Here is an 18560-nt window from a genome sequence, read left to right on the forward strand (position 1 = left end):
AAGTAACTTCAGTGAACGGGGTTCGGATCGTGTTAAATAGGGATATTTCTGTAAGCACAATTGTACATTGTGACCAGAGAGGGAGAAATCCAGAAGACCTGAACATGTTGATGTACTACCAGGTCATAAAATAGTAACTTGGGTAGGTTTATGGATTTGTAGACATTTTTAATAAGGGTGAAGTAATATGCATTTAATGGGATGAAGCCATTGGGTGTTTAATGGTAAATACCAGTGTATTTAAGTAATTTAAGACTAAGGGAAGTTACGTTTAGAAGAAATCTAATTGGCAATGTTACAGGAATTGGTGTTACTCCTTTGAAACTCATCTTCAGGTTTTGGACTGCTTTTTTTCCGTGTGATTTATTTGATTCCAAGCTATCCAAGTACTTTCAAATTGTTTATTGAGTTTCTAATTTGTGCTGAGTAGTTAAGACTACACCTAACTGCCATGTGCATTAAAAAAAAAGTCTGTTGGTACTTTTGCTAGAGAAAATGTTTGAGGAAATTGAAGCGTTTTGGGGTTGATTTGCTATTTAAACCAGAGAGCACTGTTATTCCAGTTATTTCTTGAATTCAGTCATCGAGTACCATGACAAAATGGTTTGGGTTGAGATGGACCTTGAAAGTCTGCTAGTCCAACCCTGCTGCAATGAGGAGCGACTTAGAACCAAACTGCATCAGGTTGCTCAGAGCCCCAGCAAACCTGACCTTGAATTTTCAAGGGATGGAGCATCCACCACCTCTCTGGGCAACCTGTGCCAGTGTTTTACCATCCTCAGCATAAAAAACTTCTTCCTGGTTACTCTCCAAATGGTAATTCTCTTTTCTTCAGTGTCTCAGTACATGCTCAGCATAAGTTGTTTTGGCCAGTGCTCTAAGTCTTGTCTACTACCTTCTTTCCTACTGCATGCAGGAAAACCTAACAATATACTGTTCATTTCTGACTCAAGATAATGGGACAGCTGGAGATCAGCTTAAAACAGATGACAAGTAGGGAAGAAGTTTTCTTTGCCAGTGCTAGCCATGTGTTTTTTATTCTACCCCTTTCTCTTGGTTTCAGGTCTCAATAGTCTTTCTGAAAAATGCCTGCTTTCTTTCTTACACTAAATGCTTACAGAATCTTAGACAGGAAAGGACTTCAGGAGTGTGCAGGGGTATGTTACCAGGTAGAATCTCAGTGATGTCTTTTGCCAATGCAGTCCTCTGCTGCCCAAGAAAAATGGGAGGTTGGGGCACAAGGAGACCCTTTGCACTGGATGGTTACAGCTTTACAAGCAGCCATGAAGACTGCAGGATGTTGCCACTAACACATTCCTATGGAGAACCAGCAGTGCTTCTAGCAGAACATCTACCTACATTCGGGAAGGATGCTGAAGCAAGTCCTTATTAGTTCCTAACCTTTTTTAGGTGCTTATTAACAAATGTTGGCTCCCCTCAGTTCTTTTAGGAAGTTTCAAAGAACCATAGAATCCCAGACTGATTTGAGCTGGAAAATACTTAAAGCTCATCCAGCTCCAACCCCCTGCCACAGGCAGGGACACCTTCCACTAGAGCAGGTTGCTCCAAGCCCCATCCAGCCTGGCCTTAAACACTGGGAAGTAACGGTCAAGCCTCTGCATTAACTCAAGCAAACATATTAGATAAGGATGTTTTGACGCTTCTATGAGAGTCATGAATACACATGATTTATTAGAGGAGCTTTTGAGCAGCAGGTCCTTTAGAGACTGAAGGGTGTCGGAAGTGAAGCCTAAAAATAGATGTAACCATAAAATCTCTCTCTTGCAGAAGAATGTCACACTGATGTCTCTTCTTTTTTTAGGACTTTCGGTAGATTTCACTAGGTCTTGATGCCATGTTACTAGCATCACTGATTTCCAGGTTTTGCAGGAAGGGGCTTAACTGATAGCTTATGTAATGAATTCTATTCTTACAACAAAGAAAAGTAACAACATGACCTTAAGGAAAATCTGCCTGCAGAATATTGACTTTGAGGTTATTTTTGGTGTGAGTTTTGTTGTGTTTGGGGTTTTTTCTCTCCTTTCATAGCTGAGGACTTAAGAGTTTCCGAGGGATGTTGCTGAGGGCTGACACAAGTAATCAGCTTCTTGATTTCAGTCAGTCTTCCAGAAGGAAGGTTAAAATAATGTTGCTTTTCTAGGCCAGGTTGGACAGAGCCTTGGGTGACGTGGTTTAGTGTGAGGTGTCCCTGCCCATGGCAGGGAGTTGGAACTGGATGATCTTAAGGTCCTTTCCAACCCAAACCAATCTGTAATTACTATCAGGATGAAGAAACCTTAGCAACTGTAAAAGCTTTTGAATTTTAAACTTAAGTATCTCTGATAATTTGAGAACTAAAATGACTTTCTAAATTTCTGGATAAATTTGTGAAGCTGTTGAAAGAACACTTGAGTATCTGATAGACATATATGAGGGCTTGAAATAATTATCCATTTCTGTCAGGTTTTGAGTGTTTTCAACCAGTGGCTTATGGGTTAGGTCATGTACACTGGAAAAGCTGACAAGGAAAATAATTCTGGAAAGCTATGATGCTTTTGTTCCTGAAAAGTAAAATGGGAACATCTAATTTGGGAAGCTCCTCAGAAGGATTTAGCCACAAAACTGTAGAGAACATGGGACCATTGGTCTGTGTGAAAGCAACTGAATTCCAAGCCACATACTAACAAAACACCTGCAAAAATGAGAAAAGCTTTGCAGTTTGGGGGTATTGGAAGGTTTAGAATTGAGGAATTTTGGCTGAAAGGTGGAACTGTTCATAATAATAGTCCAAGGCAGCTTCCTGGGGAAAGGAGCTGCATTTCCAAAAGAGAAGTCTTGTACCAATACATGTATATAATAGTATAATGATCACACTAAATGTATTTTTCAGGAGCAGCTCAGATTCTGAGGGGCTGGAGCTCTAATAGAAGAGCTGAGTCCCTGCAGTCTTGGCTGTATTACTTACGGTAATGTCATATTCAGTAATGAACATATTCAGATATGGCATATTGGCCGTTTAAGTGACCTTTCTGTCACTTAAAAATTTAAGGAGAATGCTATTAGAGAGCTGTGGAGGATATTCCCGGGGTTGTTCCCATAGACAATGATGTGCAGGTTTCTGAGGATTCAAGAGCTACCTGTCACTTCCTAATAGAAGCTTTTTAACTAATATTTCCAGATCCTGGCTTGGAGAATATAGTAACCTAAGAGCTAGGTGCAATAATGCTTAGGATTAAAGCAGGCGGTGAAAATACTGCCCAACCTTCTCTACAAGAAAACTCTGTTGGACTGCTTCCCAGATTCATTTAAATGTGTCCAACTAATGGATAATGGAGAAGCTGATGGGAACACAGGACATAAGTTTTTACAGCTTTCTTCCCAGACCTTTGATTTTTCCAGAAATAAGAAGAAAATGCTCTTATGAATTAGTAGATAACTGTATATTAGCTCTAATGGAATTTTCTTCCTTGTCTTACTCAAGACTGGAGAGAGAAGAGTGGGGAATATGAGAAATGAGATCAGGTTAGATGAATGGGCAGGGCAAGTGAAACTTTGCGTCTGTACGAGTCATGTCAGCAGCTTCTGCAGATTAATATAACTGGAATTTAACCAACTTAAAATTCCATAGCTGCTTATAAAATGCATTATGGCCATTAAAGTGTCTTCTGATCATCAGTCAAAATGAAGGGACTAACCCCAACTTGTAGAGTATCTGTATGCTTTGTATTAGCAGTGCAGGGACTTCTTTATTCCAGACAAGCCCTAAAGCAATTCTCTGTTGTGAACAGGAATGGCTTTGTCCCATGAATGTTTAAAGCAATTATTCAAACAATTTCAGCATAATTTGGGGGGTCAGTTTAAAACTGTGAGTGCATTTCATCTGTCTCAAAAAGCCTTTAAAGTCTTGGTGGTTAATTGAAAAAGCTGCCATAAGAGGTGGTGTTGCATGGTAACTGAGTGTTATGGAATGATTGCTATACTGGGGGAAAAATAAGTACACATTCCCAACTTTCAGGCAGAACAGTCCATTTTTTAGCATTTATATGGATATATGGCTGTGTCCCAGTCCTTTCTGGTGACAGTAAATCTGAATTGAATAGCTTTATAGTGCTGTCCTGAAAATGCAGTGTTCAGACTTCATTGGTTACTTAGGAAATAAAGAAATTTTTTTTAAAAGAATTTTAATAAGCACTTCTGCAAAACATTATTAATCTAAAAAATGTAATAATAGTAATAATAATAATAAACTTCTGTGGTGGAAATGGAGGTCAGCCAGCCTGCTGAGTAACCTCAGATGGACCAAGTACTGCGACGTGGAACAGAGTAGATGTCACCTGCATTCCATTGCCCTCTCCCTTGTGCTGCTGTTATCTTCTGGGATCCCCATCAGTAAGTTCTTACATTGCCTGGAAGTCCATTTGCTTTAAGGTTAGAGGAAAAAGAAAGTGGCCCTTTAGCATAAGCCTCTGACAGCTTTGTTCTGAAACTTGGGCAGCTTTGCTGAAGCGCTCTACACATGAAATAGTTTAATGTGCTCCTGTTAAACACAGCCTTGCAGTTGGCTTAAAAAGTGCTCCTATAACACAGCATTTGGAAGGGTAGCAGCAGCGCTGCCTTAGCTTTGCCAAGGCTTTTGGAGACAAATGTCAAAATCTGTTGCTTTGAACTAGGACAATTTCACTGCTAATGAGTTTCCTGTGTGGAAGCTTCTATGTTCCAGTCTCTCTGAAGCTTTCCAAGCTGTATTTTGCACAGATCTGAAACTATTTTAGTACAGGTTATACAAAGTGAAACGAGATTCAGCTGTTATCTTGGAAGATACTGGCTTGTGCAAGCAGCGCCCTCCTCCCTGCCCTGCATCCAGTCACAAGCATTCAACAGGTTCATCAGGTTCTGAACACCAACAAGAGGCACTGCTGGGGAGCTTGGTGGGACTTCTGAAATAACTAAATCTGATTTTAGGGTGGCTTTTCCTACCATAATGTATCTGAATGAGACCATTTTGAGGATAAAACTATTGCAGGTTCTCTATTTTAGGATGAAAAACTTGGAATATGTGGTGCCAGCCTAATAACTCCTTCCAAGTACTCCCATCTGTACCTCCAACCATGACCTTCCTCTTCGTGTGCTCTTGCATTCTGAAGCCTGTTCTATCTTGGCAAAAGAATTAGGAAACAAAACACCCATCTATTCAGTATTCTGTTCATTGAACAATGTCTCCTCAGTGTAGCGGGTGAATCAGAGGTCTTGTTGAAAAGTAAATGTGGTCCTATAGAGCTTCCCACTACTTGGACACAAGGGAGTGCACTGAACAAGCTTAAGGCTGACATTTTTGAACTTCCATGTTTCTGTAACTTGAATGTTTGTCTAAATGTGCATTTTGAGCAGTCAGACTTTGTCTGTTAGTCCCTCGTAGCATTGCAGATGGTGGGGTTTTGTACCAGGCTTCACTGGTATAGCATCAAATATGTGAACTTCCTGAAATTTGTAGATGAGCTTTAAAGGAAGTGCTTGCAAACTGTTTTGACAGAGTGATTCCGAGTGATGAAGTGATTAGTAATTGCTTACTAGTGATCAATTTTAAGGAGCTGTGGGGGAAGGCTGGTAGTAATGGAAGAACTTGAGAAAAACACAAGTGTTTGAAGAACTTTGCTGTTTCACCAGTAGCTGAGGACAGCATTGTGCCTTACTACTCCTTATTTCCTGTTGTCCTCCAGGCTGTGGGATGCCATCCCATGTGCTGCCCCAGCAGGCCAGTGCAGAGCATTCACTGAAGACATTCTCCACACCCATCCCATGTTGTTTCCTCACCTGTTTTGTTTCCTGGTTCTCTCTCAGTGCAGTCTGAGGGGCTCTGAGCAGCAGAGGTGTATCAGCAGCAGTTGCTCACGGGGAGCAGGTCCGTCTCTCCCCACTGCAATCCTGCCCTGTGCAGCCGCACCCTTTGCCTGCCTGCCAAGGTGTAAAACAGTTGTGCTGCCGCACCCCTCCTCAGCACCCTCTTAATGAACTGGAACCACTTCCAAGCACATTGAAATGGCCTTTCAAAACCACTTGCATTAGTAACAGCACCAAACCTGCACACCTTGTGTGACGTGAGCTCTAGATCATGGTATGGACATGGGCAAGGTGCAAAAGAAGATGATCGGGGGCTGGAGCACCTCCTGTATGAAGAAAGGCAGAGAAAGTTGGGGCTCCTTAGTCTGGAGAAGAGAGTCCTCAGAGCAGCTTCCAGTGTCTGAAGGGGGCTACGAGGATGCAGAGAGGGACTCTTCATCAGGGACTGTAGTGATAGGACACAGGGTGATGGGTTCAAACTGAAACGGGAAGATATATGCAGAAGTTCTTCCTGTGATGGTGCTGAGGCGCTGGCACAGGGTGCCCAGAGAAGCTGTGGCTGCCCCATCCCTGGCAGTGTTCAAGGCCAGGTTGGACACAGGGGCTTGGAGCAACCTGGTCTAGTGGAAGGTGTCCCTGCCCGTGGCAGGGGGTTGGAACTGGATGAGCTTTAAGGTCCTTTCCAACACAAACCAGTCTGGGGTTGTATAAGATGGACAGAGTGTGCATATGAGAAAAGAAAAAGGAAAACCTCTTGAATGATTTCCCTAGATTTGACCCTCATGGCTGTTCTAGTACAGTTACATTTTTTTGTGTGTAGTTTATTGATATTTCCTTGTACAGATATGTCCAAAGTGAAAACGAGGACCCAGTTACCCAGTAAAAGCTAAAGAGATCTCACACACTTGGAGAAATTAATGTGTTTTCTTTAATACTGTATTTTAATCTGATTATCCCTTAGTGTTCTTTGGGCTTGTCTGGGAACTTACCTACTAACCTGTCCTGTTGCTGTACCTGGTGACTTTGAGGATCTTCACTTGCCTGTTGCTGCTGTTGAAGCTGCAAGTGTATTGTAAGTGAAGGTCTACAGTCTTTAGAGACATGAGTTGGTAACGTAGACATTGTGTTGGTGTCCTTCTGCAGATCAGCAGCAGGTGAATGCTCTCCACTTTCTGACCTGGAGCCAGACTTTCTTTGAATGAGGTTTGTATTGGTGGCTCAGCAGGAAGAAAGCGCTCTGGTTTGGAAAACCAACATTTGACAATGCAGAGAATTGTCTCAGTAGTCATTCTCTCAAACCTGATTTAGAAATAATTGTTTCTCACTCATGAAAGTAAGAATCTGGCTAGTAAGAAACCAGAGTCTTAATTTGGCTGGTTGTAATAGCTAGAGCAATTGGATTTTGCGTGACTGGAGGCAGGTGAGATAATGCTACAAACATTAGAAGAATGAGTGAGGAGGTTTTCCCTATAGTTAGGAGTATTATTCCAGGTTCAGAGCACAAAAACATGAAAAAGTAATCATAATGTGACTCACTGAATTACTGTATCCAGGACAAAGGAATCCTAAGAAATACTGGAGCATAATGGTATCAACATCCTATGTTTCTCAAATAATTTGGGAAAGGCAGAACTACTTAAAGGAATTCCCTGTTGAGCAAACTCTGCCTTCATTTTCCTGCTTTCAGGAGGTTAGACTAGAGATCTCCTGAGGTGTCCCTCCCAGCCTGAATTACTCTCCAATTCCAGGTTAATTTTTCAGTAGTGCTAGAAAGAGTGGGAAGAGAGGAATGAAGGCCTAGCTGGAAAGATGAAGGAAAAAGACTTAGGGAACTTACAAAGAGCCCTGTACAACTTTTAGGGAGTGGATAAATGTGTGATTTGGAAGCAGTTAAATGCATCTGGTAACAATGACATCTAGCAGACAGTAGATGAGCATAATTTAGGAGAGGATGAGGAGTGTGTGAATAGGGAACACTTGAGGATCGAGCTTATTTGTATGGACCTAATAGTAAGTAGCTACCATGGGGGAATTCATGGTAGAAATAGAGGTGTTGGAGTTAGCTGTGTGGTATTAAGAAGCAGGGAAGATGGGAAGCCACTGTGAATGATTTGAAAAGCAGCTTAATGATATGACCTTAAAAATGGAATGGAGTTATAAACATGACCACCTCCTGAATAACAGCATTTTTAATGGATTTCCCAGTTTACTGTGGGATTGGCCCAATTTTAGATGCTTTATTTTTCTCAAGCAATTGCCAATGGAATACTTTTTAGATTCCAATTGGAAAAGTAAAGTTAAATAGCTAAGTAGCTTGGTAAGGAGATTTAGAGGGAATGCTGTCAAGTCTGTGGACACAAGATCAAAGGATCAGAATTCATATGCTGTGTTCTGGGAAGTAGCAGTTGCAAATAATAGGAAGAAATGGTGGCAAATGAGTTGAAGTGGTCTTGTGTCAGATATTATAGTGTTGAAAGCAGTCTCTGTACAGTGTTGTGGCAGATGTAATAGTGGTTCTCCAATCTGAGGCATATCAGAGCGGTTGGTACTACTACCTCGTAAGTTTAGGTACTGCCAAACTGTGTTCTCAAGATGGAGAGCTTTGAACAAGTTAAATGTCTGAGTGGCTTAGATGCAATCAAGTGGGTGCCACTTAATATCTATAGTTTGATGTCAATGGGAGTGCTATTAAAATAATTGGCACAAGAGGAGGAAATAATTATGAGAGAGCAGGGGTAGAAGGTGCAAGAAGCTGAATGTACAGTATACAGCTACGGTAAGTTTGGGAACTGTTAGCCAAGGCACAGTATGTGTTGGTGCAGCTCTTGAACTGATTATAGCAGCTTTCTAAAGTATTATGCTTGTCCACTACTAGGAATCTCTTTGCTTCTGCTGCCTGCAAGCTGGGAAAGATGGAGAAGGAAATTGGAGAATAAGTTAGGAATTGGTAGTTCTGCATCATATAGGTATATTCAGGAGGCTAGTTACTGCTTACATGAAAAACAAAGGTGATGAGGACTCTCAAATGTATCATGGAGGGAAACAGTAAGATGCAGTGGCTGGAAATATAACCTTAGATGGAAAATAAACACATTTTTTAGTGGAAGAAAATACTGGAACAATATTTTTCCTGTTGGAGTATTTTGAAGTCAGGGTGAGGTGTATTTATAAAGATGCTGCTGTTCTACTACAGCTGTTGAACTTGCAGTTGAAACCCAGCACAACTTAAAAGATTTGTGTTAGGGAGGGTATGTAAGTAGATAAACCTTGTGTATGGCATTGACCAATACTGAGAACCTAGCCCCTAATAAAAAGTTACATATCTGGCCTTGCTTAGGAATGGGGAGAAGCTTGTAAGCTTAGGAGTGTGTTTTAGTCTTCATGATCAAATCCTCATTTTGGGGTAGTTCTTATTAAACTCCAACACTGAAATATGCTGTATTTGTGTGATTTGGTAAGTCCTGAATAGCAAACACAAGATTACAGCTGGAGCATTTTGTTAGTGAAGACAGGGGCAAAGTCACTGAATACCTTGGCCTTCTCCATATCCTGGGTAATGAGGTTTCCCATTTCTTTCCAGAGGAGGCCACATTTTCCCTAGATCCCTTTGAGAAACTGATTTAGCTACTGTCAGTAACAAACCGATGGCTCCTGTCTTGTTGTTAAGTAGGAATGGCTGAGCTGAGCAGATGGGAGGCGTGCGGGAGTCAAGTGGTCCATATTCTATAACCAGCACTGATGGGAGGCTGGTTTGCTTGATCAGGTGGGGTAGGATGTCTTGGTCCTTGATAATGGCCTTCTCTGGTGTGAGATGATGGGGTTAATGTTTGTGAGTGCTCACAGTTGCTGTCTTTAAACAGATCTAGTGTGTGCTGTGTGCTAAGCTTGGCTGGTAAAGCACTGCTTCCACGTGTGTGAGTAATTGAGAAAGGCCTTTACAAGCCATGCTCTTGCACTTTCCCAGGGCCTGGATTCAGGAAAACTGCATTTGCTGATCGTTTAAAGGCTCCTAACCTCAGCTAGACACTTAATAAGGAGTGTTGCAACTAGAAATCAATGTAAATAAGTTCAGCCATCATCGGGACCCATGCTGGGCCTTCCCAAGCTTGTAAGCACTGAGGTGATCCGGTCATAATGGGGATTGATGGTTTTTCTCTTGTGCCATGGCTTTGTGCACCAGCTGGCTTGCTTTTCTGCATGCTGCCATGAATAATTCAGCTGGTTTCTTCTCTCCAGTGTAGTTTATCATTTTGTAGTTCAGCCGCTGAACCACTGGATCACTTCATCTGTTTCTTTGTGATAATACCTGATGAAACCGGGACCTAGAAATCCACCGGCAAAGTTCTATAGTTTATGTATTGAAGCAGTGAGTTGTGTGTGGTTTAGATATTGCAGGTTATGTGACTTCTCTTTGTATGTTTGGAATGTGCATCTGGAGCATTGTGCTGTGGTTTGTGTCTTGGGGTTTTCTGGTGGGTTTTGAAAGATTTTTGTGGTCTAATTAATGACTTGGGTCTTCCCATAGTCGTGGATTTCTGAATGAGGCTGTTTCAGCCTTTAGCATTGTGCACTGTGCCTGAACAGCATCTTTGCTGTGATGTGTTGGGGTTTGTGGTTGCTCCCAAAGTATAAATATGAGGTTTGTGCAGCTAGTATATATTTCACACACCATGGAGCATTTAATATCTGTAGTAGATGGTATAACTTCTGCGGTATTGGTGCAGAGAACAACAACAAAATCAGTGTCACTGCCGTCCAAAAAGTACACCATAAAAATAAAGCTTCATACAAGATTTGGAAGTTTAATAGTCAGAAGTATCTTCATCGTACTTGTTAATCACTGTGCTTTAGGTAATGAGTGCGTGGAGGATGTGATCAGAAAGGAGTTACAACAACTGAACAGCTTCAGACAGCATGCAATGGTGCATACATCCTCTTTTATTTTTGCACATTCATTCCTCAAGGCAAGGGTGATTGCATAATGTAAGGCATTTATTATTTTGGTTTGTGATCGCTTGTTTTAACTGAACTAAACAAAAAAAAATTACATCCTATATAGCCAATGATTCTCTTCTCTTCACAGTATTATTGGAGAGGAATGTGTGTTAAAGATGTTGCAAAAAGCACAGTAGAAAGGGAGTTTTTTCCTTATTGTCCCCCATTTCTGTGTCTGGTAGATTGTAGATTTGCATCTTTAAGGGGCAACTTTCAGGGAATTTTTTGCGGTAGCTGTAAAATAGGTTGGTATGAGACTGCTCCTGGACATTACGGCAGTAGAAATTGTTGATGCAACCAAGGTAAAGGTCATGGTTTTGTACCTACTAGCAAAGTATCTTCCCCCTCATTCCCGACTGCATGCTTTTGGGTAAAATGACTTGGTTCAGACAGTTCTTTCTGGCTTAATTCGTTATAATGGTTGATTACTGCATGCCAGACATGATTATTTTACCTTGATGTCGTATCCCTGATGCATCTGGGAAGTGACAAGCAAAGAATCTGACTGTTTTCATCTATTCAGTACACTGAAATTTGGGTTATTTTGAAATACCATTTTCTTCAGAATGAATGTTTGAAAGGGGGACCCAGTGCATGCACGCAGCATCCTTCCAGGAGCTTTTCAGTTCTGTATTTTACCTAAATAATCTTCAACTGTATCAAAAAAATGCATTTTTAGCTCAGATTTTAAAAGCAACTTTCCCTTGATCTGAGCAACCACTCCTGGTCTGGTGTTTTTCATCTTCTTTAACTGGCTTTTGTGGGAAGCAGACAGTATGTTCCCTATTTACCAGCTGATTTCCACCACTCCCCCCCCCATACATACAGCTTTCCTCAGCTTGTTAAAAGGGAATGGCAGCATTCCTGATTTACATCATAATGAGTTGAGAAAGCTGTATCTGGTTTGATGAATTCTGTTTATAACCTCTGGGTGAAGACTCTAATCAACTTTAGAACACATCCAGTGTTTCAAACCCGCTTCTTATACCCCTGAAGCTGCAGGAGGGATCATGTTTAGAAGCTTGTATCTGCTGAGGAAATACAAACCATAATCTAACATCAGCTTAAAGAAGATGGTTCTTCATTTGTCCTTCTTACGCAGTAGGAGATGAGAGTATGTTTCATTGAAAGGAAACATCTCAAGTTAAAAACTAGTCCTGTTTCATATCAATAATTGTAAGAACAGAGCCATGATCAGACTGGCACAGTTACAGATGTGAGTGTAGCTGGCATCTGTCAGTCTGTTCCTATATCCTGCAAAGAGTCCTAATGGGATAGATGGGACGTGGTCGAGTTTGAGCTTTTCCTATGTCCCCATGGAGGGAGCTTAAAGATTTTCTGAAGCAGCAGAAGAGCAACTCATTAATGGGGCTGAGCCTGAAAATTTTCCAGGTTGCTTTTGTGATCCAATTATTTCATCTTCTTTTACCCTGTCAAATGCCACCTCCTGGCAGATGAAGCAAATAATGGCTTCAAACCAGGCAACTCAGCATCATTCAGCATCCACATACACTTCAGAAGTGTGGGTTTGCACAGAGTGGAGTAACCTGGCATGGACTGATCCCATCCTTGCTGCACTGCACACTTCATTCACTCTGGCTTTTTTTCTGGTGGTTCCTTTGTCTAGCAACTGCTTTGAAACGTTGATATGAAAAGGTGGGATATGTGTCAGGGTAGAATTTTCTAATTCTAATGTTTCTTTGCCAATAGCAAAACTCCCAATTGCTTGATCAAGCTAAATTTAGGCCAAGAGAAAGCACAATAGGCAATTAATGGTATTGTAAAATAGGTAGTCCCATTGTGTAATTGTGCATGAAGTGGAAAACGTAGCCTTCTGCTACTAACATATTGTAAGATTTGCTTCCTTTTCTGTCATTAAGATACCTGTAATTAGTTAGTCAATATTTGTCCAGTTCTTGGAGCTTGGTGTTTCAGTGATTTCGTTGTGTATGCAAAGGTTTAAAGGAGCTGTGTACATTGCTGATTTGGTTGGAAGGGACCCAAACCAGACTGATCTGGGCTGGAAGGGACCTTAAAGCTCATCCAGTTCCAACCTCCTGCCACGGGCAGGGACACCTTCCACTAGAGCAGCTTCCTCCAAGCCCCTGTGTCCAGCCTTGGCCTTGAACACTGCCAGGGATGGGGCAGCCACAGCTTCTCTGGGCACCCTGTGCCAGCGCCTCAGCACCCTCACAGGGAAGAGCTTCTGCCTAAGAGCTCATCTCAGCCTCCCCTGTTCTGGCAGGTTAAAGCCATTCCCCTTGTCCTGTCCCTACAGGCCCTTGTCCAAAACCCCCCTCCAGGTTTCCTGCAGCCCCTTTAGGCACTGGAGCTGCTCTGAAGTCTCCCCTTAAGGAGCCTTCTCTTGTCCAGGCTGGCCCAGCCCAGCTCTCTCAGCCTGGCTTCTGAGCAGTGCTGCTGCAGCCCTCACAGCATCAAAGTAGTAATGTGTAGTAGTTGAAGAAGTTGTGTGTCTCCATCTTGCTACTATTGTGTGCAGACAAGTTCTGTACTGTGACAGCTTAAATTCTGTCACAGGGTGAAAGTCCTGCTGCAAAATAGGAATCACCAATAACTTATTTTCAGTGAAGTTGTGCTAAACTTCTGGTACTGCTTAAAAAACATCTTGATGCTCTCAAGATGTTTAAAATAGGATCTTCAAAATAGAATTATAGGTTAGTCAAATGCATCACCATATGGAATGATCAGATGTCACTTATTTCCATCTTAAATGGTTTTCTATAATATGAAAGATTATAATCAAGATATCTTCACACTTCACTTAGCTCATCATATACATACTAAATTAAGGCATCAATTGATAGCCCTTACTTCAGAAAACAGCAGTGAATCAGGATGAAGGACTGCTGTTTGAATGCTTTGCAGACTTGGAGATGGAAGGAAGTGTTCTTTTCTGGATCTTAAAGATAAAGCTTCACCCGCTCCTCATGCAGCTCCAGATTTCTATGCTTTTTAACAACAACATGGACATAAGCTTAGCTGTGTCTGAAATACTGTGCTGTAGAACAAGTCCTGGAATGAAGGTATGCTGTATAGAAAACAAATGGGACTTTTCACAAGAAATTGCATGCCAGAATGGACTTCAGCTACATTACAAGTTAGTGCTTCTTTATAGCTGTGATGGCAAAGTATCAGTTTTAATAGAAGAGCAAAGAACGGGAAACTGATGTACTTACCACTCTTAACCAGAAAATACCTCCTCAGACCACTGAGTTTAGCAGTTTAACATCTGTATACAGCCACTTACTTCAGTATAAAGTTCAGTAATGATGGAAGTACAGCTTGTAATGCAATTTGAGGAACAGAAACAATGGTTAAGATTGAAACAGGAAAAATAGGAGTAGCTAAAAATGTGGAACCAAAACTACTTAATGGACTAATTATTTCCAGACACTTGTGAGATGTCCTGCTGGTTTATCAACATACTAGTAATAGTTTAGCTACTAGGGGAGGAACCCAGTGGTAAACATCTGTTTTGCCAGGAAAAATGGTGGTTCCTCAGCTGGCAGAAAAAGGATCAAAAACCCCACAACCGTGGTTTAGAGAAGAGCTGTGTTGATGTGGATCCTGTTTGGAACCAGATTGTTTAATAAGTGCACCACTTCCAGATAGAGATTTTTTTTTAGATGGGTTTTGTGTTGCTTATTATAGGTAAGATGCTCCAGTACTAGGTATTACTTGTGTGTATTAGTTTCAAGCCTTGGAGTGATAGGCATCCTTAAGAAACTCCCTCCCTGCTGATGTTGGCACTCTCTCAAGCTGTATCAGGAAAGCTTGCAATGCACATGCATGATAGAACTCAAGCTCATGATCTCTTCATGCTCTAACAGCTGTAGTTTCAGAGCTTGCACAGGAGATGAACCATCTCTTCCTTGTTCTGCTGTTATCTGTGTTGGTGAGGTCTCTTTTCCTGTGTGCTTCCATTGTTTTCCTCAGGACTGATTGGCACATGATTTACTCTGAAGGATGGGTGCCATGACAAACTGAAGCGTTTCTTGTGCTGGCTGCATGGGTTAGTGTTCCTCAGCACCATCTTTTGATTCTCCAGCTGTTACACCAGGTGTTACTGCGTTTCCTTACTGTTGTCCTCATGATAGTTCTTAGAAAGAAATACCTTGATCATTTTTGCTTTTGCAGTGTACAGAAATCACAAATTTTTGTTGTTCCTGACTTTGAATTAAGTCAAAATCATGCAGCAGTGCAGTGGTCCTGCTAGGGTACTTCTGGAATGATGCAAAATACAGCTTGGTGAGTTGTTTCACTTAATAAAGATACTTGCCATGTCTAAGAGGTAGAATTAGAAACCAGTGCCTGCTACACTGATTCTTCCAACTCCACCAAGCCTTCAAATGCAGTTACAACCATTCCCCTGACATACTGGAGATCAGATTTTTCCACAGGTGACATAGAATCATAGAATGGTTAGGGTTGGAAAGGACCTTAAGATCATGAAGTTCCAACCCCCCTGCCATGGGCCAGGGACACCTCGCTCTAAACCATGTCACCCAAGGCCTTGTCCAACCTGGACTTCTTGAGTTGTGTTTTAAACTGCCAGCTTGCTTCTGCCTTTTCAAACCATTCAGGAGAGAGCTCTTCAGGCAGCACTCCCTTGACTTTTGCTTTATACTGATGGAACTGGCAAAAGTTTTTGCAGTGATCTGTCAGTTGGTACACCTGGGAGTGTGATATACCTGATGTAGCTGATACACATGAGAATGTGACTGTGCTCACTGGTGGCTGAACAGTTGAATCCTTAAAGGTTTTATCTTCCAGATCTAATATATCTTATTCTTTTCATCCACATTTAATGCACAGTCATCTCATTTAGAAGTCTCATTATTGACCAGAAGGCATTTCCTTACCTTTAGCAGGTGGAGCCATCCTCAGCTGTCTGGTACCCACAGGCATCTTGTGCTCACACAAGGGACTCTTGAGACCAGCACAGCGTGCTGCATGGTTTTTTACAGCTGCTCCCCATGAGAATTGAAGTGCAAACTACTGATGAAGGACTGGAGAAGTTGCTTACTTCATAGCAAGCTCCTTCCCATGAGCTGTTCTGTGTCTGTCAGCGTCTTACTAATCTTTCCTTCTCCATCAGAATCCTTCAAGGCCTCTTAAGTGCAGGTGTACAAAGGAGGTAGAGCAGCACTGGATGTGTTTTGCCCTGTATCATGCACTGAAGAGGAGAGGCTGCTGCACTCTCTGTTAGGCACACTGTGTTTGTGAGCTGCATCTCTCACCTATGCCCACTTCCTGGTTCAAGAGAAGCTCTTTCTAAGCATTGTTATCCAGTGGGTAGAACTACCATAAAATACTTGAGATTACAGTCAGGACTTCAAGAATGTGAAGAGGCATGACAGCAGTATCTAGGCAGTGAAGCCTGTGCTTGTTTGCTATTCCTGTGGTTTTGAAGAGCATTGAAGCATTTACTCTGTGTTCAGCACCTACTTTTCAGCATTGAGAATAAACTAGTTGAAATTTTGGAACCCAGCAAGTGTATAGCCAATGAAAAATAAGTGAGGAAACCCTAATAGCATACAGCTAATACTGAACTGGTTAATTTGGCATTCAGATTCTGTTAACTATAGTGGTCACACTGAAATAAAACCATGCCTAGGTAGATTTGACAGATTCTTTGTGCACTCATCAAGAAAATGGCTTTTGTAGATCATTTTAAGAAATGATAACACTTCCCTTTATGGCTAGCTTAATTTTCTCTCAGCCTTTGACATACTTTGCAGTATTGCAGCTATTCCAGGCAGAGCACTAACGGCTTGACTCGGTGTCCTGCTTTATCCCAGGATTCCCAGCTGGTTTGCTGAGACTGAGGAACCTCATCTTGCTTTTGTGTAATCTAATAACTGGGGAGAAAGTGAGGCTAAATGACAGCAGATGTGGCCACCACACACCAGATGTGTCCAAGCAGCTCTTTTGGGAAGAGGTGAAGGCTCACAAAGAACCCCAGATGATGGGTTAATCCCACTGAGGCTTTGAGGCCGAAGGGGTGGGTAGTGATTGTCAGGGGGAAGCCACCGCCCCCCCCGGCTTTAGGTTAAGGAACAAAGGAAAGCTTTGCTTGGCAGCGAAGTGGGAATTGCCAGTGGGGCTTGAAAGTCGACAGAGATGCTTCTGACTTAGGACTTTTCTTAACCCATTCAAGGAAAATTCTTCAAGTCAGCATTGTAGCAGAATCAGAGTGCAGGGAGGTGCCAAAGCTGGAGAGGAGCTGGTTTAAATGAGACTCTCTTTTCAACCCTCTTTGCTGATCTGCTGCTTCCATGCTGTCCTGCTTCTGTTGGGTGATGCCTGACCTGCACAGGGATGTAATGCAAGGATTACTTTAGGAAGCTGTGGAAATGACTGTCCTCCCTGGAGCTGCGGTATGGCAAGTTTCTGTTACATGCAGCATTTGTTACTTCCAGAGTTTGCTGAGATTGCTTTTGTCTTCCAAATGACTTAAGTTTTATGGTAAACTTCTTGTCTGGGTTTTGTTTGGTTTGTTTGTTTTCCCTTCCATAGCTGAAAATGCTGCACCTCTTTTTGGTATCCATTTCCTTTCTTCGTAGAACTGACTGACTTAGGAGAGCTGATCACAGTGATCACAATAACAATTTACACTCAGGTGTGCAAATCTGCTTGGGCATTTGTGTTTTGGTTCGGTTTCATTCTTGTTTCAATAGAATTATTTAACATATATATATACACAAATTAATTTCTGTGTATTTCCTCTGAAATTTCCTCTGCTCAAGGAAAATAGTAACCAAAGAATTTCTGTCTTTTGTCTGTTTTATATGAAATATTTACACGGGTTTATGAGTAGAACCTGACAAATTCTGTTTGGTTGTAGTTTGCTGTGATTGAAGCACTCCGGGATTTGCATTTTCTATTCCCTTACCTGTTTTGAACAGTGTCTTCAAGCTGTCATTGCTTAGTTTGGCATTCTGTCAGTGACTTTAAATGATGCAAATTCACTTATTTATGGGGTGGTTGAATGAAATGACTTTGTTTTTGTTAGCACGGTCCTCTGTTGTAGGAGAGGGGTGGATAGATGGGGAAATAGCAGCACATACAATATTAACCTAATCCACCACTTACGTATTAAGACAAATACCCAAGAAACATTTTAAAATACAGAGTAGGAACTTTTCTGTGTAAAATCTGACCGAGGAAAAGAGGTTCTTGCTTCTGCATGTCCAAACCACTAGTCCAGATGAATTAAAAATTACTGTTACTAGTAGACTATACTACTATATATATAGTTAATAGCCTCATTTCCAAGGGAATCCCATGTAAATCATACCCTGTCTTTCTCTGGATTACCGTCGTAACTTGATTCTGCTGTTTGCCTGCAGATAGGATTGGTAAAGACAACTATCCAGCATGTTATATAGGACCTGTCAGATCTTGCCTGGAGAAGCTGTGGCTGCCCCATCCCTGGCAGTGTTCAAGGCCAGGTTGAACACAGGGGCTTGGAGCAACCTGCTCTAGTGGAAGGGGTTGGAACCACCCCATGGGTTGGAACTGGATGAGCTTTGAGGTCCCTTCCAACAGCAACCAGTCTGGGATTGTATGATGTCTGGGATTGCACACCTATGACTGAGGTCAGAGAGGCCTTAGGAGTGGGGTTGTGTTCTTGGAGTTCTGTCAATTGCAAGGTTTCCAGACATTAAATTTTGATTTCTTGTGTGAATAGGATGGAGAAGAAG

The 18560-nt window shown here is 41.8% G+C and overlaps 1 protein-coding gene across 5 annotated transcripts in view; it reads left to right on the top strand.

Annotated features, from left to right (window-relative positions):
* The window catches only part of DIP2A (disco interacting protein 2 homolog A), a 96768-nt gene that overhangs the window by 11190 nt on the left and 67018 nt on the right, over positions 1–18560 (top strand). The gene's annotated exons all lie outside the window — the stretch shown is intronic.

The sequence above is a fragment of the Neopsephotus bourkii genome, unplaced genomic scaffold, assembly GCF_033783945.1.
Source record: "Neopsephotus bourkii isolate Nb327-2 ecotype Australia unplaced genomic scaffold, CSIRO-AGI_Nbou_v1 NB_335, whole genome shotgun sequence".
In the NCBI taxonomy this organism is placed as follows: domain Eukaryota; kingdom Metazoa; phylum Chordata; class Aves; order Psittaciformes; family Psittacidae; genus Neopsephotus; species Neopsephotus bourkii.